Genomic DNA, 9,007 nt, shown 5'->3' on the forward strand with positions numbered 1-9,007 from the left:
AAATACCAGATACATATATATATAAATTTTCTGACTAGAAAGTATAATTTGATGATTCTATGTCCTCATAGTTTATAAAATACTTTCCTAAACAATAACAATAACCTAGAATTGAGACTTGTATTTTCCTACTTTACATATGTGCACATATAATAATAGTAGGCATAGATGAAAAGCACATTAAATGAGTATGAGAAAATGATGAATATTCTGTGGGTTTTAACTACCTGAATAATAGTCCCAGCAAATATTTAAGGTGATTTTCCCATTTTAAATCTGCTGTTGAGGGATAATCTACATATACCTAAACTCATCAATTATAAGTGTGCAAGGTGATAAAATTTGACAAACCAGCAATAAAAAGGAATTTCCTCATCTTAAGTGAACCAATGAAAAATCTATAGTTGGTCTAGTATTTTGAAGAAAAAGACTGAATGACTTCCCACAGATTTGGAAATAAGGCAAGGGGACAGGTTCTTACCATTGCCAGTCAAAATTGAAATGATGGTGCTAGTGAGTTTCTTAAGGCAAGAAAAGAAAATATATACAGGTTGGAAAAGATGACTTATAATTGTCTCTTTTTTCAGAGATAGCATTATCATATATAGAAAATCTGAAAGAATATACAAAAAAGCAGACAGAATAAATGAATTTATCAAGTTTGTAGGATACAAGATCAATGCACAAAAAATCAACTGAACATCTATATGCCAGAAAATTATCATTAAAAATGAAACTGATACTTTATCATGTACAGTAGTACCCAGAAACATAATATACCCAGGGAAACATTAACAAATATATGTAAAACTTCCAAATGAAAACTACAAATATTGCTGGAAAAAAAGGAAGAAATCTAAAGAAATGTGATGCACAATTTTCTTGGCTTGGAAAACTCTACAGTGTAAAGGATACACTGTTACAGTGTGAAGGATAGCAGTCCTTTCCAAACTTATGCAGAGACTCACCCTCAATGAAAATGTCAGCAAGCTGTTTGTGCAAAAATTTACAAAACTATTCTAATATTAATATGTAAGTATAATAGATCTTTAATAGCCCCAAGTTGAGGGATCTTTACCACCTGATTTCAGAACTTCTTATGAAGCCCCAGTATTCAAGAGGGTATAGTATTGGCATAAAGAGACAATGGAACAGAACAGAAGGTCTAGAAATTTGACCAATTAATTTTTGACAAGGGTGCCAGACTAATCTAATCAAAGAAATGAGAGTTATTTCAATAAATATTATAATAACTGAATAACCATATGCAAAAATGCATTTGGACATGAATTTCACACTAATGAACTTGAAACAGATCAAAGACTTCAATACAAAACTACAAACTATGAAGCATACAGGAAAAAATCTTTCAACCCTTGCTATAGAAAAAGATCTGTTAGACAGGATTAAAAAAAGATAAAATATGGGGTACCTAGGTGGCTCAGTTGGTTAAGCATAAGACTCTTGATTTTGGCCCAGGTCATGATCTCATGGGTCGTGAGACAAGAGCTCTGCATTAGGCTCCGTGCTCAGCTGCAAGTCTGCTTGAGATTTTCTCCCTCTGTCCCTCCCTCCACTCACATGTGTGCGTGTGGGCTCTCACTCTCTCTCTCTCTCAAATAAATAAAAAAATATATTTAAAAAAAATATATATATTTTTAAGAAAGATAAAATTTATTTCATCAAATATATAAACTTCTCATTCTAAAAGTTAAAAAATAAAAACAAGTCACAGATCTAGAGAAAATATTTATAATAGATACATCTGAAAAAGGGACTTGTATCCAGAATCCATAGAAAAGTATCCCAATCGACAATTAGAAAACAACATAGAAAAGTATCCCAATCAACAATTAGAAAGCTTTTAAATATATGCAGAACTTATCTTTATTAAATACTTCCTTAGAGAATATTCAATAAGCACATGAACAAATTCCCAAAACCTTTAGTCTTCCAGGGTGTCAAAATAAAATCCACAATTGGATAACAATTCCCACCTTCTCTAAGGGGCAAATTTAAAAGTGTCACAAAATCAAAAGTTGATGTGGATATGCAGAACGATATTGGGATTGCAAAATGGTACAATAATTTGGAAAACATTTAGGCAATTTCTTAAAAAGTTCAACATATCCCACCATATGATCCAACCCCTCTATTTCTAGGTATTTACCTGAGAGAAATGAAAGCTTGTGTCTATACAAACATTTCTACCCCAAAATGTTCACAGCCACTTTATTTATAATATCTGAAATCTTGGAGGAACTGTAATCTCTATCAACTCATAAATAGGTAAACAATAAGTGGTTATTAACCACATAATGGAATGCTAAGTCAGCAAGAAGAAGGAATTGATTTCTAATACATGCTAAAACATGGATGAACCTCTAAAACCCTATGCCAAATGAAGGAAGCAAGACAAATTATACCACATATTGTATGAATCTATTAACATAAAATTATCCAGAAAGGCAATTCTGTAGAGACAAAAAGCAGGATTGTAGATATTTCAAAATAACCTTTAATATTATGTCTTCATGTGACTATTTCCTTGACTTTTATATTAGTTACAAATACCACATGTACTTATTCTAAAACTTGCAAAAAATGCAAATGTATTTCCCTCTGTGGAAAGAAACCATGATTAGCAATCAAATGTGTGTATTAGCAAACATACATACACAGTTACATAAATAATGTATTTATACATCTATACACTTATTTGAAAGAATTCAGTTTATGTTTTTTATTGACATTGTGTCTTGAAGATGTTTTCTGCGAGTACGTACAGATTTAACAGACTGTAAAAGTCATACAATATTCACCGTATGGACACATTTTATTTCATAACTGTTTGCCTTCCATGAACTTTACTAAAAAAAAAAAAAGTGGTTCCAGGTTGAATCAAAGAAAGGGAGAGTACTGCACTGCTGCTAAGAGCCTGGGCCCTAGATGGAACATTTTCTTTTTGCAGTTGAATAAAGGAACATAGTATAACCAGAAATATCTTAAAGCCCTCCTGGTCCAGTCTGGACCTGAGGGGGAACTCAGTGGCTCAGCTGACTAAACCTTCTCTTTGGGACAGATTACCCCCACCTCCTAGGTTTGGGAGCCTCCTCCTTCTACTGCCTTTATGAAGTTCTTTTTTTTTTTTTTTTTAAGATTTTATTTATTTATTTGAGAGAGAGACAGTGAAAGAGAGCATGAGAGAGGAGAAGCAGACTCCCCATGGAGCTGGGAGCCCGATGTGGGACTCGATCCTGGTATTCCAGGATCATGAACTGAGCTGAAGGCAGTTGCCTAAACAACTGAGCCACCCAGGCGCCCCCTGAAGTTAATTCTTGAAGAGGTAGGGGAGCCTGGAAGAGAGAGCCACAGCTGGGGCAAACAGGGAGCTGGGACACCAGAGTTCCTATCTTAAATTGTCCCCTCTCTCCCAGTATATGTTTAAACAACTGTGTCAATACAGTTCTAGAAGCAGAATTACTATGAAAAGGGTAGGCAAATATAAAATTTGTGGAACAATGTCAAATTTCTTTCCAAAACACAGCAGCATTTTAAATTTGTTCATAATCTGAACTAGGGTAAAAATATAAAAATTATCATTATTTAATTTACATTAAATATTAAGCATATTTAAAATAGTCACTGGTATTTTATACTTTTTTATATTTATCTTTTGATGTTTTGACAAATACTATTTGTTAAATAGGTAAGCATTTAATTATTACTTGAAATATCAAAATCATTACATATTAAGCACATGTATATATGAATATTTTCATTTTACTTTCATATGTTTTATAAATTGTGTTAGTGGCATTGATTCCTTTTTTTTAAAGATTTCATTTATTTGACAGACAGAGATCACAAGTGGGCAGAGAGGCAGGCAGAGAGAGAGAGAGAGGGAAGCAGGCTCCCTGCTGAGCAGAGAGCCTGATGTGGGACTCGATCCCAGGACCCTGAGATCATGACCTGAGCCGAAGGCAGATGCTTAACCCACTGAGCCACCCAGGCACCCCAAGTGCATTGATTCTTATTTGAATTGTTTTATATAAATTACAGAATATAAAATGTTTTGTGCAAGTTGAATGTTATATAATTACTAAAAATATAAAAATTTTTGCTATAGGTAACACAAATGTCACTGCATTTTCTTTAGTAAAAATCTGCTATGCATAAAATTTTTCATCCAGGTCAACATTAGAAGCAAATCAACAATTTTAAGGAAAATAGTTTTAATACTTTGAGATTTTGCTCAGAAATATGCTTAAATAATTTTAGTTGGCATATAATATATTCAAACATTTTAATAAGAAATAAAGAAAAAATTTTTTTTTGCTTTAGTTACTTTTAGGCTAGCTCCCCCCTTTTGCTTTATGTGTTGTTATTGTCAGATAACTACATTTATATTAATCACTTTATATAAATTAGTTTTGAATGAAGAACAGCTATAAATTTTTAAAAAGTTTTAGCATACAATATATTCGACATATACATGAAATATAAATACTATTTACAAAATTAACAAATGCATTTCCACCAACAGTGCCAGAGAAATGAGGACATATTACCATGTAAACAATGATTTAAAAGGCAACTAACCTCTTGTTAGACAAGCTGAGCTGCTTTTTCGAGGCGATGTCATTGTCTTTTAGAAGATGGCTGCCTCCTCAAAAGTAACAATGGAGAACTACAACCAGAGTGAAAGAAAAAATAAAACCATCATGGTTGAATTCTATATTCAGCAAGATTATCCTTCCAAACTGAGAATGAAATAAGACACATTCACATAAACAAACCTGAGACAATTTGTCTCTTGACGATCTAATTCACACTGCTACCGGAAGTTTTTCTTGCTGAAGGGAAGTAACACGTGATAGAAACTGGGAACCAATGAATTACTTGGAAAGAACACTGAGGGGAGGGCCAAGATGGCGCCCTCCATAAGTGGCAGTTGGTAATGGCAGTTAATTGGAATTTTAGCCTAGAAATTTATATAGCCTCAAAACCACTGCATTCTGTTGATTAAAGAGTCACGAGACTGACCTAGAATCCTGGGAAGAGCCATAAGTTTTATTTGTTGAAAGAAAAGAATGTCAAAAAATATGTGGACATGTTTTGACCTGCCTTGGAAAGAAACCCAATAGAGGAACTTAATATGAATAATAAAAAATGTTCAATAAACACAGAAGTATGCACAAAACTAAGAAAAGAGAAAAAGAGATGGGAAATAGAAAATGAAGAGCACTTAAAGTTGATATTTTAAAGCAAACTATAGTAACTAAATGTAAAAAGACCTAAACATTCCAGTTAAAAGTGGAGATTTTCAGATTAGATTAGAAAAAAACAACAAAAACAAAGTCCCATTTATAAGAAATTTTTATAAAAAATTTCCCCCAATTATTTGCTATTTACATGATACACAACTTTAATATTTAAAGTTATGGTTAGGTATAAAATATGGTATGAAAAAACATTTAACAAACAAAAGTAAGCATAAGAAAGCTCAAATAGGAACACTGATGCTAGTCAAAATAAACTTTAAGAAAACAATTATAACTAGAAATAGGAAGGAATGTTTTATTTTGATTAAAATATCCATTTAACAGGCATACTACAAACCTAAATATTTGAGTGCCTTATAAAAGGACTTCAAATATATAAAACCTGTTGTTTTCATTTCCAGTTCTCTGCTAAATTCTTTGTTTTTTCTTTTTCAATATATGTGACATTTTAAATTACATATCTGGTAACTCTATTATACAGTTATCTGGGGTATCTATCTTTATCTGTTGTACCAGGTGGGTTGGTTTTTTTAAAAATTTTCTTTATTTTTCTTAAAGATTTTATTTTTTAAGTAATCTCTACACCCAACATGGGGCTCTAACTCACAACTCTGAGATCAAGATGAGCATGCTCCACCAACTGAGCCAGCCAAGCACCCTTCAATTGGGTTTCAGTCACATTGTTTTTTTCTCACACTTTTCCTAGTCGTTTGTACTTTTGTGTCAGAAATAATATATGCAAATTACAAAGATAATTCAAATTTAATTGTACCCCAGCTGATGAACTAAACAGCACAGCACTATCATTTCCAGACATCTTTAATCTAATCAGGGGCTCCAATAACTCAAAGTCAGGCTTTAGGATCTGATTAGAATTGGTTGATTTCAGGTTCACTATAGCTTCCAAACCATAACCATTAGTGTTGCATCCAAACCCTATAAAACTGACACCCATTCCATCTCCTACCAGACAAAGACAATGATTAGTGGCTCCTGAACTTTGTTCTCCCTGCATTCTGGTGAACTTATGGAAAGGTAGTTTTGTTTATCGTCCAGCTCTAAGTAAGTTCCTGGGACCTGCAGACCTCTCAAAATGCAAGACATTTAAAATGCTGAGTTCACATCTGTGGATGTTTACCCTGCAATATTTATTAGCCTTGCTAGTATTCCAATCTCTCTCTCTTTCTCTCTCTGTTCTACTTTCTCAGGTTTTAGTCAGGGGAAAGACGGTCTGATGTCCCCAGTCTACCTTGATCAGAAAAGCTCCATAAGGGGCGCCTGGGTGGCTCAGTGGGTTAAGCTGCTGCCTTCGGCTCAGGTCATGATCTCAGGGTCCTGGGATCGAGTCCCGCATCGGGCTCTCTGCTAGGCAGGGAGCCTGCTTCCCTCTCTCTCTCTCTCTCTCTGCCTGCCTATCCATCTACTTGTGATTTCTCTCTGTCAAATAAATAAATAAAATCTTAAAAAAAAAAAAAAAGAAAAGCTCCATAATACAAACGGGCACAATATTCAAACTACAGATCTTCATATGCTATGACAGCTTGACCAGAGACTGTGATTTCTTTCATACAATTTCTTTGAATTCCTTCAGATTTTTGTTAAGTCCTAGCATTATGATTTTGTTTCATTAATATGTGCTAATACAGGAACCTCTGCTTACATGACTCTGTAAAGAGACCTTATTTAATTGATGCTTTTTTTTACTAGGTAGTAGATCTGTAACAGTAGCAGACCATAGTAGATCAACTGCTAGTGAAGATCATGTACTCTAAAATAAATGGTTTATTTTTTAAATTTTATATTAATTGGCTTTATGGATGAAAAGCTACAAACTATAGCATACCATAAAAAAATATACTGTGATTATGAAGGTATCTGCTACCAGCAATGGCAGAATAGGTTTTTTCAACACTACCATCCTGCTGAGGAAATGTAGAAAAACTGGAAAAATTATCAAAGACATTTGTTTGAAGGCGGAATCTGAAGGGACAAGATCTGAAGAAAAATTTCTCAGGTGGTAAGAATTGCTGTTTTGCTTTTTTCCCCCTTGTTTTTCTATAAGTTTCAGAGATAAGTGAGTTAAATTCTCACACTATGATTATTTGTCTATATCTCCTTCTATTTCTGTCACTTCCTGCATTGTAAAATGAGGCTATATTATCATATAAAGTTAGGATGTTCACATCTTTCTCTTGGACTTAGCCTCTTATTATATTGAAATAAGCCTATTTTTTCCTAATAATACTTTATTCCTTTAAATCTACTCTGTCCAATATAAGAATTAAAAAACAACTTTTCTCTGCTTAACTGTCAAATTGTACGCTATTTTTTTCTATTCTTTTCCACAGGCCAATGCAGTTCACTTTTAAGATTAATGCACTTTTTCTGAAGACCTTTAACTTCTAAAATAGAGTATTTAGTGTTTATATTTAATACCCCGTGTATGTGGATTTGACTCTTCCATATTATCCTTTCTTGTTTCTTCTTTAGGATATGCTGAGTAGAAAATAACCAAAAGAAAAAACTGAAACAAGAACAAGAACAAAAAAACCCATGCACTATAAAATTCTACAAAGAAAAAAAAATTTACAGAACTACAACACTAAACTTGAAAATTTTGGTACACCATCATAAAAAGTCAGAAAGGGCCCTGAATATGGGAAATCATTTGAAGGACCATTAGACACAAGTCTTAGTCAAAAATTGTGTCACATTTTAATAGCAACTGAGATTTATATACATCCCTCTAATTATTTACAAGCTTGCTTGATTTAAATAGATGTCTTTTCAATTTTATGTCAGAAGCTATTTTAATTACAGTGAAATCAATATTTAAGATTCTCACTGCAGCAGATCATGCTGGGTTGCCACTGCTGCTGCCGACATCATGCAGTCTCCCCAGGTCTCAATGAGGTCGGATGATGCTCCAGAATGAGAAATAAGTCAGTTGGGGAGCAGACTGAATCCAGCTTCATTCAACATTACTACCAGTTATTTAATAATGACAGAATGCAACTAGGTGCCATTTATATTGACGCATCATGCCTCAGGTGGGAAGGATAGCAATTCTAGGGGAAAGCTACCATTGTGGAGAGATTGTCTAGCCTTCTGTTCCAGAAAATCTAGCACAGCCTCATGGCATGGGATCATCAGCCCATGCTAGATAGCCGCATCATCACCAGGGTTGTGGGCCAGCTCAAGGCTGATGAAGACCCCATGATGGGATTCCACGAGATATTCCTATTAAAGAACATGAAGGATGCTTGAGTTTGCACCAATGACATGTTCAGGTTTGCCCTGCACAACTTCAGCGGACCTCCTCTCCTCCCATCCAGGTACTCACACTGTTCCCCCCTCCATTCTCTTTCGTATACCATTCATACTCCTCCAGATGCTCCAAATATCATACACAAACCAGCAGCACTGTGCCAGGAGCAGGTGTGGTATGCTGCTATTACTGAGGTACTGTGCATGATGTTTGGATGAGGGGCTAGTTGTACCTGGACATAAGATTGTGTTGTACAAGCGCATGCCTTGGAAAGACTTAAATAACAGAAAATGTTGTCTTTTTAAAAAATACACTGACAAGTTGCTCTAGTCACCCAAAGAAGTGAAGGAGAAAGCAGCTGACTCACTACTCACATACTGATTTGTTCAGATGTTTCAATGCCTCATGATACAACAAAACCATGAAAATATTTTTAACAAACAAAACAAAATAA

The 9,007-nt window shown here is 34.2% G+C and overlaps 1 pseudogene; it reads left to right on the forward strand.

The window, feature by feature from the left end:
• The first annotated feature begins 8,216 nt into the window (after positions 1–8,216).
• LOC131822137 (nuclear transport factor 2-like) lies at positions 8,217–8,771 on the forward strand (annotated as a pseudogene).
• The last annotated feature ends 236 nt before the right edge of the window (positions 8,772–9,007 follow it).

This window comes from Mustela lutreola, chromosome X (assembly GCF_030435805.1).
Source record: "Mustela lutreola isolate mMusLut2 chromosome X, mMusLut2.pri, whole genome shotgun sequence".
Classification (NCBI taxonomy): domain Eukaryota; kingdom Metazoa; phylum Chordata; class Mammalia; order Carnivora; family Mustelidae; genus Mustela; species Mustela lutreola.